The sequence below is a fragment of the Lampris incognitus genome, unplaced genomic scaffold (assembly GCF_029633865.1).
Source record: "Lampris incognitus isolate fLamInc1 unplaced genomic scaffold, fLamInc1.hap2 scaffold_98, whole genome shotgun sequence".
NCBI lineage: Eukaryota > Metazoa > Chordata > Actinopteri > Lampriformes > Lampridae > Lampris > Lampris incognitus.
In genome coordinates, this window is record NW_026611591.1 from 208,825 (window position 1) to 226,422 (window position 17,598).

Sequence of the window (17,598 nt, forward strand, 5' to 3'; positions counted from 1 at the left end):
CTTGACAGTACAACTTCCGGGTCAGCAAAAACGACTGTAACAAGGGTGTACCGGGGGTCGCTGCTCAACACACACAGTCCGCACAACAGTCGCAAATAAATGACTGACATCATTTTTTATTTTTGTTTTGTTTTTGTTTGTTTTTTTTGGGGGGGAGGGGCAGGGGCTTCATATGTAATGGCTCCTCCCAGTGTAACGGGGCCAAATGGGTTGACATAAAATTAACATGATGATATTTTGACGTGGTCAAATAATGGACTTCTCAGCAAACCTTTCAGAGTTAACAAGCAAGCTTTTAATGACCGCAAGCCAGGCTAGTCATAACAGTCACAAATTCGTTTTGGTCTCAGCTTGATCCTTTTCTTGGCCACAGAAGCGACCTTATCTATTTGCCTACTCTTTACCCTCATGGTGGGAAATAGCATGTTGTCTAATCAAGTTCTCTCGTAACGTCCCCATCACCTTGCACCGCATCCCCGCTATCTGTAACAGATATGCCCGTTTTTAACGTGTTCAATAGCCCACAACATAACCAAAACATCGACATTTCAGTTGCATCGTGGGTAACATGCAAATGAACTTGGAGCAGGAACACTCTAGTTGAATTCGCCACACTGCCTCCTTCCTTGAAAGACCAACGTCCCGTTGGCCTAACCCAAATCCCATGTGGATGGGTCCATCCACCATGAGGGTTTCTTCCGCCGAGCACCTCTCCCATCCCGGGCTGCTCCTTGCCGCGGGCTGCTGATGGATGACGGGGGCGGCTCTGCATCCGCTGGGTCTGAGCCCCCACTGTCGACGTCGACGTCACCGCTGTTTCCATTCCTGGCCAGGGAGGGCAGCTCTGTAAACCCAGTGTCCCCGCCCCCTCCCTGGCCCAAAACAAGGTGCTCTAATGGTAGCTCCTTGCTGACATCCAGGGAGGTTGGCTTTGATCCAGCAGTGTCCTTACCCCCTCCCTGGACCCCGGTAGCCTGGTCTGTACTAAGTAAGGTGCGAGGCGATCTTGGTGAAGGATGACTATCCGAGGGCGGCTGTGGAGCTTCACTCTATAGATGACCTCTGAGATCCTCTTCAGGATGAGGCAGGGCCCCTCCCAGTTGCTGTTCAGCTTTGGGGACCGTCCCTTCGTTCGCCGTGGGTTATACACCCATACGTTGTCCCCCTGCTGGTACTCTTTGCGGTGGCAACGTACATCATAGGCTCTCTTCTGCCTTTCCCCTGCAGAAGCCATATTCTCTGGAGCCTGCTGATGAGGAGCCTCCATCCGGTCCTGTAGTGCGTCTACATAGTCCTGGCCCGGCAGCACTCGTACTGGTGGGTTTGGCGGCTTGCCAAAGACCAGATCCACAGGCGTCTGTAGCTCCCGAGCAAACATCAGTGCAGCTGGTTGTAGTGATATAACGCCATGTATATCCACTGGAACTACACTAGGTGTTATGTACTACCCGGACTGTTATTATGGTTACACCACTACCACGTATGGTTATTACGTCTGCCTACTGAGCCACGATTAAACCTGAGTTCTATAACCCGGTGTGGTCATTGATCCTCGACCAATACTACCCCAAGTATTACTTCACCCGCCAGTGAAAAAGGGGTTACATAAGTTTCACTGTTTGCATCCACACAGTAAAAAGTGATCATATGCTGCCATTCAATTAAAGCGTGTTTTTTATTTGATTGGACCCGATATAATTGTATTTATGATATTTTGGGTCTATATATGTATTAAAATCACTTTAATTCAATGGAAATCAGGGCCTCATTGGTTCAATGTATTTGACTGACTTAAAACCAAAAACTATTTTTCCATCCAGTATGTCACGTGACTACTGACGCAGCCAAACTTTGGTTCTCAAAATCTCTTGATTTTATGCCATTTTTCTTTTCACTGCTTGGAGCCCTGAGGAGAAGTCAAGTTCACGGCCAACTTGTGCCAAGTGCCAATTTCTCGGTAAGAAGTGAGCCGAAGCGCGAAAAAGCCCAGTAAACATTGAATATTGACATGTTTTTGTAACATTTTGGCACACTCGGGTGTGATTTTTAAGTGACTGATTAAAGCTAATTATAACGTTATCGCACGGCAGTTTATACGTTCATAGCTAGCTAGCCTGGCTAGGAAACGACTAGCTAGCGAGGCCAGAGCGAGGCCGTCGTCGACGTAGAAGTCGCGTTCCACTAAGTGCTTGGCATCCATTCCGTGTTCCCTGGAGCTGTGTTCTGCTGCTCGGTGAAGTCCATAGACGGCGACAGCTGGGGATGGTGAGTTGCCGAATACGTGGACTTTCATGCGATACTCGGCAATCTCTCGGTTGGGGTCGTTGTTGTTGAACCACAGGAAACACAAGAAATCTCTGTTGTCTTCTCGAACGACGAAGCTGTGAAACATCTGCTCGATGTCCGCTATGACAGCCACTGTTTCTCTTCGGGAGCGCAGCAAGACTCCCAGCAAGCTGTTGTTCAGATCCGGGCCGGTAAGTAGCACGCACATCGTTCAGGGAGATGCCGTGATGTTGAGCGCTGGAATCGAAGACAACCCTGATCTTGTCTGGCTTTTGAGGGTTGTAGACGCCGAAGATAAGTAAGTACCAGCACTCACTTCCCTCCGGTAGTGTTGGGGCCCAACTCCGCCTGGTCGCGATCAAAGATGTTTTGCATGAAGGTGTGACGAAGTCGGCTTTCACCTTAGGCTTTCTTTCCAGGGTGCGGCGGGGAGAGGTAAGTCTGCTGAGAGCTTGGTCTCGATTGTTCGGGAGCCGTCGACGAGGGGATCGGAATGGGAGAGGCGCCACCCAGCTGTTGGTGTCGTCCATCACCATCTCTCTGTCCATGAACTCCAGGAACAGACGATCTTCGATGGAAAGCCCCACTTTGTCGTCATCAGGGACTGGGGTGTCATGTTTGATGCTGTAAGGAGGAACCTTTCCTTGACCTGGAGACGGTTGGGGCACGGAGCGAGGAGAGATGGCCTTCCGTTTTCGAGCACGCTGGTGCGATAGGAAGTCACAGCTGCTGGCTTGTGGGCTGAACTCAGGCACACGTCCCCTATAACCACCCAACCCAGGTCTAGACGTTGGGCATAGGGGGCGCTGGGAGGACCATTGCGTTGCTCCCTGACTTTGTGGACCTGAAGGATGTGGCGTCCCAGAAGTATCAGGATCTGGGCTTCAGGGTCCAGGCGAGGGATTCTGCGAGCGATGGACTTCAGGTGGCTGTGGTGCTGTGCAGCTTCTGGGGTCGGGATTTCTGACCGATCGTCAGGCATATGGTTGCACTCAATGAGTGTTGGAAGCAGCACACTTGTTTTTTCCATCCAACGACTCCGCCAAGAACCCTGTGGCTCTTCTTCCAGATGTCTCGGTGACTCCTGCACATGTACGCAACGCAGGGTGTACGGTGAGTCTGAACCTCTGATTTGGATGAGGTAGAAGAAATCAGACCTCGCCAGAGATCTGTTGCTCTGGTCGTCCAGGACGATGTAGACGTTACTAGCTCTGTCTGGGTGTGCTGTGCATTTAGAGGTGACTGCTGGTGGAGGCGCCTCCTCTTCACTCTCCCCGCCATGCTCTGAGGTGGGGTCCTTGTCTTTTTTGTCCCGTGGAGGAGGTCCAGCGTGGAGCGCCGCTATGTGGTCATCGCTCTCACATTCGCTGCACTTCAAAGTTGCCTTACAGTTCTTCGCCAAGTGAGTTGTGGAGGAGCAACACCTGTAGCAGGCACCATTCTCTTTCAGAAAGGCTTTGCGCTCCTCAAGAGACTTGCTTCGAAAACCCCGACATTTCTTTAGAGGATGGCGCTTCTGATGGATGGGACATTGTTTCCCTTTGTCGCCAGGCATGCTGCTTGAACTGCGTGACTGAGAAGCTGAGCGGTTTGTTGAGACCTCTGTCTTGTGGGTGGAGACATGCCTTTTGGCGTGTCTTGATTCCTTTTCTGATCGCTCATGTTTTGAGAACCCTGTGGAGGACTTGTTGGACGTTTTCGAGGGAGCTGAAGGGAGAGTAAAGCTGGGGTCGTTTCTTCTGTGTGCCTCGCTGTAGAGGAAGTCTGCGAAGAAGGTGAATGGGGGGGGGCATGGTGCTGCTCTTTGTACTGGGAACCCTTAGTTATCCACCTCTCTTGTAGACTGTGTGGTAGCTTCTCAACGATCGGGTTGACACCCCTGGCGTTGTCCAGGTACGAGAGCCCCGGCAGGTAGCCCTCACACTTAGCAGAGTCTAACTCCATCAGCAGGTCTCCCAGTTCCCTCAACTTTACGGGGTCTTTCTGAGAGATTTTTGGAAAGTTCTCTATCCTCTCGAAGAGCGCTCTCTCGATCACTTCTGGGGAGCACTCTTCTAGGCGTTCCCAGACATGTTGTAGGCCCACTACAGGGTCGGCGACGTGCACATAGCGAATCCTTGTAACGTGCTCTGAGAACTCTTTTCCTAACGACTTTGTCAAGAGGTCGAGCTCCTCGCTGGCAGTTAAGTTCAGTCCTTCAATGGCGTTGAAGAAAGAGGACTTCCATGCCCAATAATTTTCTGGGCGCTCGTTGAACTGGATGAGACCGGAATTCACAAGCTCTCGGCGCACCAAGTACCTCGCAATGTCATTCGTACCAGTCGTGTCATCCCGATGTGGCTGCGGTGAGGCTCTGAGAGGAGAGTGGTGCAGCTGAGCAGGAGGAGGCTGAGAAGGGGAGAGCTGAGCAGGATGTTGGTGATGTATGTGGAGTACAAAATGTTCTCCATATGCACTCCGTATGTACTCTGTAGTTTTCCACTTGTCTGTGTGTATGAAACTTCTCACTCACTGCAGACACACATAACCATTGTTCTCATGCGTACCTTCCATGGGGCCACATAGCAACTGTTACTATGCTTGCCTCCCTGTTGCCGCATCCCAGGAACGGCCAGGTACAGCAAAAGACAAGTGCAACAGGCGTACAGACACTCACGAGGCACAGAACGTGATTAACGTAGATGTTTCCTTCATTCCTTTGTAAGATTACACCTTAGTTGACGCAGGAAACATAGTGTATGACGCGACGGACTGTTCTATAAAAAACCACTATCTCCAGCTCAGAGGCAGAGCATATCCTCACAGACAAACCTCTGTGTGGCCTTATGTCTCTCCATCTGCAGATGCATTAAATATTCTCTGTTTTCTTTAATATTTGTCCGATGATTATTCTCCCCAGAGGTTGCTGGGGCAAGAGCCCATTAAAAGGATAAAGGAAAATCCACAACAATTTGGTGTCAGAAGCGGGATCTCACGTCGCCCCGCCAGACGGACAACCGGCTGACCGATCATCTCGGGACAAGAACATGGTCACCGATCTCCCAATAACCTCACCAGGTTTGAGAAGAAGAAAGGGAGAGGCGGGTGGTCCGTTTGTTCGGTGTCGCTGAGATCCCTCAGCAAAACCCTGGGAGATTCATCGCACGGGTAAGCAGAATTCTTTAAAGGATAAAATGATCATTTAAAACGCGTACTATTGAAACCAGATGAGGTCGTGCACTGACAATTAAGCGGCTGTTCACCCTCGGTCTCGCACTAATAGAAGTGGTCATTTGGAAGGATCAAGTGAATTTTGAGGGGAAAAAAAGAAAATAAAAGGGAAACAAGGGCAGTAAACTGCCCCCGATAAATATGGGGGGTCCGATCTATCAGATAATGAGTGATAAGGAAATATGGTGAAGACTCGGTAAAATATGTTTTAGACTGGATGCAGGATCATGGGTTTCCTGTTGAAGGAACTTTGAGCAAGAATAAACTAATGAAAGTCCGACAGTCCATGGAAAAGGGAAAAGCGAAGGTCTTAGAAAGGAAAAAGATTCCTACAACATGGTTAGAGTATATGGCAGAGCAAGAAAGAATTTTGGGAATGTGGGAGAAAGAGTGTGAAAGTAGGGAAAGAAAAAGGCTATAGAGGACTGTGACGCGCAGCGACGACTCGGTAAAGACAGAGATACGACAGCTCACGTATCAACCAAAGACCCGTTCTCACACACCTCTCCTATTCCATCTCTGACATCCACCCCTCCGCCATACTCACATGGCAGCCAGCCTCTCTCTCTCCTTTTGTCTTCCTTATATCCGCAGCTCATAGCGATGTCTCTGGGACACCCCTCTGACGACTCCGGGTGCGTCCAACAACCTGTCCAACAACGCGGCGCCATGAGACCGATCCTGGGACCACCACCGACACCCCGTCTGACACCACCACCACCACCAACACCCCAACCGCCACCAATTCTCTCTCCCCCGTCCACAGCGAGGGGCCAATGGGAAACTCACCTCTGCAAACATTTCCTGGCCGGCCTGCAGGACGGAGTTAGGAAAGCCATAGAAACACACTGCGTAGGATACGGAAAGAGACGACTGGAAGACTTGCTGAGACATGCTGATCATGCCCACGATCAAATGCCGAAAAAGGAAGAAGAACAGAAGGCAAGGCAGGCTCAGGACAAACATCGCACCTCTCTCTCTCTCCTCCATGGTGCCGCAGCGGCTTCCTTCACCCTACTAACCTGTGCAACAGGACAGACCCGGGGACCGTTCACGATGTCAGAACCCGTGACAACACGCCCAGCCCAGCGGCCCCCAACCGGGTGACGACTGCTGCTTCACATGTGGCCAGCCCGGTCACTGGGCTGAAGACTGTCCACTCCGTCAAGGGCATCAACCAAAGGCGCGGAAGAGGCCAAGGATGGAGCAACGGACCTCACAACCAGTGGGCCCCACGGGGAGGCTCATACCGGGGTTCGGACTGACAGGCGACACGGGAGGAGGAGGTGGGGGTCCTGGACACATCTGCTGCCACATCAGGTCGTATGAATGCACAGACACAACCAAATACACTGATTTGCAATGAAGACTCTGCTTTGCTGTTAGCTTCCCCAGTTGGACAGTATGTATCTCATGAGCTAGCTTTCCGAAAACTGCCAATGATACCCTTGCATCTTGCAAATGCTGAGCTGCCTTTCTTGTTAGACACGGGAGCCACACGAACGGTGGTGAGAACCGCCTATCGGCCGGCCACGGTTAACACGGAGCGGCCAAACGGTCCTCTCCACTGTTGCGAGTGGTACGTGTGTCACGGAGCCATTATCCGTTCCTGTGCGCTTGTTTGCCTGGATGACAGCTCATCAACAAAATTGCCTGTTTTAATTTCTGATAACTGCCCATTTAATTTGCTGGATGGAGATGGCATGATCCAACTGGGCATCTCTGTTGTTTCCACCTCATCAGGGCTGTACATCACTTCGTTACCAGCAGCGAATATTTTTTTGCATACACATAACCCCGCCCTCCCTCTACGGGTCTACATGTGGGCTCCTACCGCCTCCCAATACACACAGTGGCTCTGCTCCCTTGCTCACACACCACAACAGGGGACGCATCGACCTACATGACAGCGGACAACCTACACTGCACCGCTCATGTCACGTGTACATTAGACACCAACCAAACTGCGTTGTTTTCGGTTGATGACTCGGTCCCGCACGTCTCCTTGGTAAAACCACGGGGTTCCCAGTGGACAGATACGGGTCCACTCGCGCGACAAGCTTCTCTGGCGTCAGATTGGCTTCCCGCCGACTCTTCACGCGACTGGTCCCCCTCACTAAAATTATACCGGGTAGACGTCAGCGCCACCGTTGCTGTGACGCCACGAATGTTGGCTCTTTCCGCCCCCTCACCGTCAGTGACTGAGGCCCATACACACAAACGCACACACACACACACACACACTGCACTTGCTCCGCAGCTTCACAACATCCCCTCCCATCTTTGGGCTGACAGGAAATAGGATGTAGGTCTCATACGTAATTGTGAGCCCGTCATCATTACCCCGAAATCCGACTTCCGTCCCCACCAGCCTCAGTACCCTTTGAAACCGGAAGCGGTTAATGGCATCTGCCCTGTATTCAATGCCTTGCGTGTCAAGGGCATAATTGTCCCTTGCCCCACCTCCCCGGTTTCCACTCCCATCTTCCCCGCGAAGAAGATACGCCCACCCGGACAGCCCACTGAATGGAGGTTCGTTCAAGACCTTCAGGCAGTAGATGCAGCTGTCAGGGCCCGCACGCCCTGCGTCCCCAATCCCTACACCCTTATGTCTCAGGTTCCCCCTTCTGCACGGCGGTTTACCGTTGTGGACCTTGCCAACGCTTTCTTCAGCGTCCCTGTTCATCCTGACGGCCAGTTCTGGTTTGCGTTCCTATTTGACGGTCGGCCTTACACATGGACAAGGCTGTGTCAGGGCTATTGTGAAAGCCCCACGATCTACAACGGGGCGCTTCGAGACAGCCTTAGCACACTTACGCTGACGCGCGGCTCAACCCTATGGCAGTACGTCGACGACCTCCTGCTTTGTGCCCCCACCACAACGCAGTGCAGCTGTGACTCGGTCTCTCTCTTACGCCATCTGGCCCCAAGAAGGTCACCAAGCTACTCTCTCCAAACTCCAATTTTGTCAACAACACGTCACTTTCCTCGGACACACGGTCCTATAACTCTAACCCGAACCCGTCTCTGGAAAAAACACACTGTCCCCTTTTGTCTTTTTTTTTTCTTTTTTTCTCCCCCTTTCTGTTTTTTTCCATCTATGGGGAGGGCGCGCGTTTGCCGGATGTCGCGTCACGTTTCCCGTTACAACGGCGTGGGGGGCCGCCTTTTGTGGAGAGCGTGACATCTGACGTGATGCTGACCACAGCTGTGGGACCATACACTGGCTGTACACGTGCTGTACACGTGCAGTACTGAGCTGTGATGATGCTGGTTCTACAACGTTTCCACTTTATCGCATTTAAATTAACCGTTTCCACTTTATCGCATTTAATTAACTCTTGTATTTTTCGGGAGCTCAACTCCATGCAGCCATGTGCTTCGTTTATTTGCACCGTTCAGAATCGCCTGCGCTGCATGCCGACGTCATCTATGCGCCTCATATTACTGAGATTGGTGCCTCCATGACTCCACCTGCTGGCCAGGCGGTCATACAATCATCCAATCTACTGTACATAACGTACACCTATTATGCCAGCGCCTGACGAGTGGCCGGATGTGGGTACCCTTTCCCCTGGCTTAACCCCAATCTTAACCTCAAACCCGAATTCTGCCAGGTAACCCTAGTTGTGGCTTGTACCCTGGAAAGGTAACAAGAAGCCCTAGTTGAGGTTTTAACCCTTGAGGAATAAGATAGAAAAAGACACACATTTTTTTTTCTTTAAACGGCGGGGGGGAACGAGAAGACCGCCTATTCTGTCCTACGTATTTGTGTCCATGTATAGACAGGCGGACAGATAGCCAACATGAAGAATCCCAAAGAAATACAGAGTCCCAGTCCAAGTTGAGGAACTTTACTGAAGAACTTTGAGAATTCAAACCTTTTTGTAAAACTGTATAGGGGGGCAATACAGAGAAAGAATGTTTCAATAAACATTGCATAAATTATAAAATGTTATCACATGTCTATGACATAACTACATAACATATGTAAATAACTGCACATGACTGCATGTAAATAATAATTGTAGGCTACATAACTGCATGTAAATAGCTGCACATAACCTAGGAATGACGAAATCACACATGAATTATGAATGACTTATGAACTAATTGTAAATAATGTACATATGACATAGATCTACTACTTTCGGCTGCTCCCGTTAGGGGTCGCCACAGCGGATCATTCGTTTCCATTTCTTCCTGTCTTCTGCGTCTTCCTCTGTCACACCAGCCACCTGCATGTCTTCCCTCACCACATCCATAAACCTCCTCTTTGGCCTTCCTCTTCTTCTCTTCCCTGGCAGCTCCATAATCAGCATCTCTCCTCCACACATGTCCAAGCCATCTCAATCTTGCCTCTCTTGCTTTGTCTCCAAACCGTCCGACTTGAGCGGTCCCTCTAATATAATCATGCCTAATCAGGTGCTTCTTCGTCACTCCCAGTGAAAACCTTAGCGTCTTCAACTCTGCCACCTCCAGCTCCGCCTCCTGCTGTCTTTTCGTCAGTGCCACTGTCTCCAAACCATACAACGTAGCTGGTCTCACAACCATCTTGTAAACCTTCCCTTTAACTCTTGCTGGCACCCTTCTGTCGCAAATCACTCCTGACATTCTTCTCCGCCCTACCTGCACTCTCTTCTTCACCTCTCTCCTGCACTCCCCGTTACTTTGGACTGTTGACCCCAAGTATTTAAAGTCATATGCCTTCGTCACCTCCACTCCTGACCATTCCACTGTCTTCCCTCTCTTTCACACACAGGTATTCCGTCTTGCGCCTACTGACTTTCATTCCTCTTCTCTCCAGTGCATACCTCCACATCTCCAGGCTCTCCTCCACCTGCACCCTACTCTCGCCACAGATCACAATGTCATCCGCGAACATCATCGTCCATGGAGACTCCTGCCTGATCTCATCCGTCAACCTGTCCATCACCATTGCAAACAAGAAGGGGCTCAGAGCCGATCCTTGATGTAATCCCACCTCCACCTTGAACCCATCTGTCACCTCGCCACTGTCACACTTCCACGTGCATATCCTGCACCACTCCTACATACCTCTCGGCAACTCCCGGCTTCCTCATACAATACCACATCTCCTCTCTCGGCACCCTGGCTTATGCGTTCTCTAAATCTACAAAGACACAATGTAACTCCTTCTGGCCTTCTCTATACTTCTCCATCAACATTCTCAAAGCAAACATCGCATCTGTGGTGCTCTTTCGTGGCATGAAACCATACTGCCGCTCGCTAATCGTCACCTCTCCTCCTCTTAACCTAGCTTCGATTACTCTTTCCCAAATCTTCATGCTGTGGCTGATCAACTTTATACCTCTGTAGTTGCTACAGTTCTGCACATCGCCCTGGTTCTTGAAAATCGGTACCGGTATGCTTCTTCTCCACTCCTCAGGCATCCTCTCCCTTTCCAAGTTTGAGTTAAACAATCTAGTTAAAAAACCCCACTGCCATCTCTCCTAAACATCTCCATGCCTCCACAGGTATGTCATCAGGACCAGCTGCCTTGCCACTCTTCATCCTCTTCATAGCTGCCCTCACGTCCTCCTTGCTAATCCACTGCACTTCCTGATTCACTATCCCCACATCATCCAACCTGCTCTCTCTCTCTCATTTTCTTCATTCATCAGCCCCCCAATGTACTCCTTCCACCTTCTCAGCACACTCTCTTCGCTCGTCAGCACATTTCCATCTCTATCCTTCATCACCCTAAGCTGCTGCACATCCTTTGCAGCTCGGTCCCTCTGTCTAGCCAATCGGTACAAGTCCTTTTCTCCTTCCTTAGTGTCTAACCTGTCATACAACTCACCATACGCCTTTTGCCTTTGCCACCTCTCTTAGCTTTACGCTGTGTCTCCTTGTACTCCTGTCTACTTTCTTCATCTCTCTGACTATCCCATTTCTTCTTTGCCAACCTCTTCTTCTGTATACTTTGCTGTACTTCCTCACTCCACCACCAAGTCTCCTTGTCTTCCTTCCTCTGTCCTGCCGACACACCAAGTACCTTCCTAGCTGTCTCCCTCACTATTTCTGCAGTGGTTGCCCAGCCGTCCGGCAACTCTCCACTATCCACCCAGTGCCTGTCTTAACCCCTGCCTGAACTCCACACAACAGTTTTCCTTCTTCAACTTCCACCATTTGATCTTCGGCTCTGCCTTCACTCGCTTCCTCTTCTTGCTCCTCTAAAGTCAAGTTTTATTTTTATTTCAGTGAACTGAAACGTTTTTTTTTTGTTTTTTTTTCTTCTCTTTTCACACCTGGTTTTAGTTCAGTTTTAGTGAACTACAATAACCTTGAGCTGGATCATGATCTGCTATTATAGACCATACTATACTGGTCTACCTGGGACTGCATCGTAGGTGAGGTCTGTTTGGGTCCTGCTCAAGTCCCACAGTGTCTATAGAGAGAAGAAGATGACAGTTAAGATACAAATGGGGCACTTCCATCAGCCTCCACTGATTCCCAGGGCAAATTAGCATGCTTTTTAACAAAAGCTATTGCCGCATGCTACCCCAAAAATGAAAACGCGCACGCAGAGCAACAGCCTACTTAGCAAGTTGGCTAACGTTGATTAGGTAAAAGCTAACTTACACAGCGACGCTCAGCTTTACTTGTAACTTAACACAACAAAACAACAAAACGTCTAGTGCAGCAGCACGTCTAGTACTGTTACCTCTCCAGCGTCGCGGCTCCGAACCGTAGTTGGAAGCCTCCGGTGGGTGTCTCGCTAGTCTATTTAGCTTAGCCTGGCTCGTAGCTGGTAACAACTTCATAAAGAGTCCGGACCAACTCCGCGGTGGAGAACGGGCCGGCCACTGCACTGCACTGCAGTCCCATTTAACACACGGCAGCCTCCCTCCCTCCCTCCCTCCCTCCCTCCCTGTGATGCAGACAAATCATCACTGGTAACGGTGGCTACCTTCCTATCTGTCGGCAAACTAGCGTCTCCGCGGCTGCGGCTACAAACAGAAAATACACAGACACACACACACACACACGGCTGCGTCTACATCACCCCCCCACACACACACACACAATACCCATTAAGCCCTCTCCTTAAAGGGGCAAGGCACAGCTTGCATCAAAACGTATATGATTAATACTCACACTTTATTAATCTTGTAGGATGTGCCAGTGCTGCCGTGTCCAGGCTGTCCGCGCGCGTTGTTTGTGGCGCTTGCTTGACAGTACAACCTCCGGGTCAGCAAAAACGACTGTAACAAGGGTGTACCGGGGGTCGCTGCTCAACACACACAGTCCGCACAACAGTCGCAAATAAATGACTGACATCATTTTTTATTTTTGTTTTGTTTTTGTTTGTTTTTTTTTGGGGGGGGGGGGGGCAGGGGCTTCATATGCAATGGCTCCTCCCAGTGTAACGGGGCCAAATGGGTTGACATAAAATTAACATGATGATATTTTGACGTGGTCAAATAATGGACTTCTCAGCAAACCTTTCAGAGTTAGCAAGCAAGCTTTTAATGACCGCAAGCCAAGCTAGTCATAACAGTCACAAATTCGTTTTGGTCTCAGCTTGATCCTTTTCTTGGCCACAGAAGCGACCTTATCTATTTGCCTACTCTTTACCCTCATGGTGGGAAATAGCATGTTGTCTAATCAACTTCTCTCGTAACGTCCCCATCACCTTGCACCGCATCCCCGCTATCTGTAACAGATATGCCCGTTTTTAACGTGTTCAATAGCCCACAACATAACCAAAACATCGACATTTCAGTTGCATCGTGGGTAACATGCAAATGAACTTGGAGCAGGAACACTCTAGTTGAATTCGCCACACTGCCTCCTTCCTTGAAAGACCAACGTCCCGTTGGCCTAACCCAAATCCCATGTGGATGGGTCCATCCACCATGAGGGTTTCTTCCGCCGAGCAGCTCTCCCATCCCGGGCTGCTCCTTGCCGCGGGCTGCTGATGGATGACGGGGGCGGCTCTGCATCCGCTGGGTCTGAGCCCCCACCGTCGACGTCGACGTCACCGCTGTTTCCATTCCTGGCCAGGGAGGGCAGCTCTGTAAACCCAGTGTCCCCGCCCCCTCCCTGGCCCAAAACAAGGTGCTCTAATGGTAGCTCCTTGCTGACATCCAGGGAGGTTGGCTTTGATCCAGCAGTGTCCTTACCCCCTCCCTGGACCCCGGTAGCCTGGTCTGTACTAAGTAAGGTGCGAGGCGATCTTGGTGAAGGATGACTATCCGAGGGCGGCTGTGGAGCTTCACTCTATAGATGACCTCTGAGATCCTCTTCAGGATGAGGCAGGGCCCCTCCCAGTTGCTGTTCAGCTTTGGGGACCGTCCCTTCGTTCGCCGTGGGTTATACACCCATACGTTGTCCCCCTGCTGGTACTCTTTGCAGTGGCAACGTACATCATAGGCTCTCTTCTGCCTTTCCCCTGCAGAAGCCATATTTTCTGGAGCCAGCTGATGAGGAGCCTCCATCCGGTCCTGTAGTGCGTCTACATAGTCCTGGCCCGGCGGCACTCGTACTGGTGGGTTTGGCGGCTTGCCAAAGACCAGATCCACAGGCGTCTGTAGCTCCCGAGCAAACATCAGTGCAGCTGGTTGTAGTGATATAACGCCATGTATATCCACTGGAACTACAATAGGTGCTATGTACTACCCGGACTGTTATTATGGTTACACCACTACCACGTATGGTTATTACGTCTGCCTACTGAGCCACGATTAATCCTGAGTTCTCTAACCCGGTGTGGTCATTGATCCTCGACCAATACTACTCCAAGTATTACTTCACCCGCCAGTGAAAAAGGGGTTACATAAGTTTCACTGTTTGCATCCACACAGTAAAAAGTGATCATATGCTGCCATTCAATTAAAGCGTGTTTTTTATTTGATTGGACCCGATATAATGGTATTTATGATATTTTGGGTCTATATATGTATTAAAATCACTTTAATTCAATGGAAATCAGGGCCTCATTGGATCAATGTATTTGACTGACTTAAAACCAAAGACTATTTTTCCATCCAGTATGTCACGTGACTACTGACGTAGCCAAACTTTGGTTCTCAAAATCTCTTGATTTTATGCCATTTTTCTTTTCACTGCTTGGAGCCCTGAGGAGAAGTCAAGTTCACGGCCAACTTGTGCCAAGTGCCAATTTCTCGGTAAGAAGTGAGCCGAAGCGCGAAAAAGCCCAGTAAACATTGAATATCGACATGTTTTTGTAACATTTTGGCTCACTCGGGTGTGATTTTTAAGTGACTGATTAAAGCTAATTATAACGTTATCGCACGGCAGTTTATACGTTCATAGCTAGCTAGCCTGGCTAGGAAACGACTAGCTAGCATAAGCTAGCTAACGTTAGTTAGCGAATATTTTTTTTTTAAAGTTAGCGAATATTGCCACGTTATCACACCGACAACCAACCGAGCGATTGGCTACGCCTGACGTTAGAAGACAGACCTGCTGCTAGCTGCTATAAACGGGGCCTGCTAATTCTAGCTAGCCACACAGTCTCGCTTGCTTAATTCCGGTTTAACGTTAGCCACTCACCTGCTTGCATAACGATATCGGAGATGTCTATATACATGTAACGTTACATCCAGATGTCATTTTAATGTGTGCGAATTTTCACTATCTCACGTTAGCTTATGCTAGCTTGTCAGTCCCACGCCAAGGCAAATGCTATCTAGCTAGTTGGCTTGTTGAATTTTCTACTTGGAATCATTTAATATCGTCAGTTTCGATGCATGTGAGCCTAATGTTTATTGAACGATTATGCTCGTCACTATTAAGCACCCGTAGCTAAGCAGCACAAGAGATTCACTTCTTGTACTAGCTACCGTTAGCTAGCACTAGCAACATGTGTAGGTAGGCCTCGTGCAGCACATTGTGAACGGCTCTTAGCTACAAACCGAGGCTTATGCTGCATGAATGCCCGGTGCGACACATGTGAACGGTGTTTGCTAAATCGCGGGCTGAAAGGGGTTGTTACTTCCAATGGGAAACGCTGGTAAGCCCCTTGTTATGTCTGCACACATCGACAGTGCTGCATTTGATTTGGTGCTGTTCTATTGTGCTGGGATCGCTTGGTGATGCCTGCGGGCTCTGGGTTGTTTGATCGGGTCTGCCTGTGATGCTGTGTCAGTCTAAATAAAGAATGCAACGTAGAGGTTGTGTCGAGCGACAGCGCTGTGTCCTGACGTGATTTCTCAATACAATATTGGCGACGAGGATGGCTGATATCTCTCTCCCACCACCTGCCCCCTTCCTGGCGTTACCTGGCGAGCCTCCGGTACCATGGACTCGCTGGCTACATAGTTTTGAAAATTACATCATCGCCTCAGGGCTCGACGACGTGAGCCAGGCTAGGAAGACGGCTCTGTTGCTACACTGCTTGGGAGCAGAGGGTCATCGTGTGCTCGGGACTCTGGGGAACGTCACAAACTTTGACAAAGCTGTGGGACTTATGAGCACCCATTTCGCTGCTCCACAGAGTGCCCTCCTTCGGCGATTTATATTCCGTCAGCGACACCAACTGCCTGGTGAGTCTGTGCGGCAGTACGTAGCTAATTTGCGAGGGCTAGCTAGCTCATGCAAGTTTGGCGCGCTTCAGGACGAGATGGTTCGCGACCAGCTAATCGAACACACCAACAACGCAAAGGTGCGTGAGACTCTCCTGCTGGAAAAAGATGATCTGCTGCTGTCCAGAGCAATTACCATCGCACTACAGGTTGAGGGAGCAGCTGAGTGTGCTGCTATGCTAAATACACAGCAAGTGGCCACCTCCAGTCAAGCTGCCAACGACTCCTCCCTCTACTCACGGCTGCCCCTCGGGACGCAACCCAGCCAGAGCGAGGCCGTCGTCGACGTAGAAGTCGCGTTCCACTAAGTGCTTGGCATCCATTCCGTGTTCCCTGGAGCTGTGTTCTGCTGCTCGGTGAAGTCCATAGATGGCGACAGCTGGGGATGGTGAGTTGCCGAATACGTGGACTTTCATGCGATACTCGGCAATCTCTCGGTTGGGGTCGTTGTTGTTGAACCACAGGAAACACAAGAAATCTCTGTTGTCTTCTCGAACGACGAAGCTGTGAAACATCTGCTCGATGTCCGCTATGACAGCCACTGTTTCTCTTCGGGAGCGCAGCAAGACTCCCAGCAAGCTGTTGTTCAGATCCGGGCCGGTAAGTAGCACGCACATCGTTCAGGGAGATGCCGTGATGTTGAGCGCTGGAATCGAAGACAACCCTGATCTTGTCTGGCTTTTGAGGATGGTAGACGCCGAAGATAAGTAAGTACCAGCACTCACTTCCCTCCGGTAGTGGTGGGGCCAACTCAGCCTGGTCGTGATCAAAGATGTTTTGCATGAAGGTGTGACGAAGTCGGCTTTCATCTTAGGCTTTCTTTCCAGGGTGCGGCGGGGAGAGGTAAGTCTGCTGAGAGCTTGGTCTCGATTGTTCGGGAGCCGTCGACGAGGGGATCGGAATGGGAGAGGCGCCACCCAGCTGTTGGTGTCGTCCATCACCATCTCTCTGTCCATGAACTCCAGGAACAGACGATCTTCGATGGAAAGCCCCACTTTGTCGTCATCAGGGACTGGGGTGTCATGTTTGATGCTGTAAGGAGGAACCTTTCCTTGACCTGGAGACGGTTGGGGCACAGAGTGAGGAGAGATGGCCTTCCGTTTTCTAGCACGCTGGTGCGATAGGAAGTCACAGCTGCTGGCTTGTGGGCTGAACCCAGGCACACGTCCCCTATAACCACCCAACCCAGGTCTAGACGTTGGGCATAGGGGGCGCTGGGAGGACCATTGCGTTGCTCCCTGACTTTGTGGACCTGAAGGATGTGGCGTCGCAGAAGTATCAGGATCTGGGCTTCAGGGTCCAGGCGAGGGATTCTGCGAGCGATGGACTTCAGGTGGCTGTGGTGCTGTGCAGCTTCTGGGGTCGGGATTTCTGACCGATCGTCAGGCATATGGTTGCACTCAATGAGTGTTGGAAGCAGCACACTTGTTTTTTCCATCCAACGACTCCGCCAAGAACCCTGTGGCTCTTCTTCCAGATGTCTCGGTGACTCCTGCACATGTACGCAACGCAGGGTGTACGGTGAGTC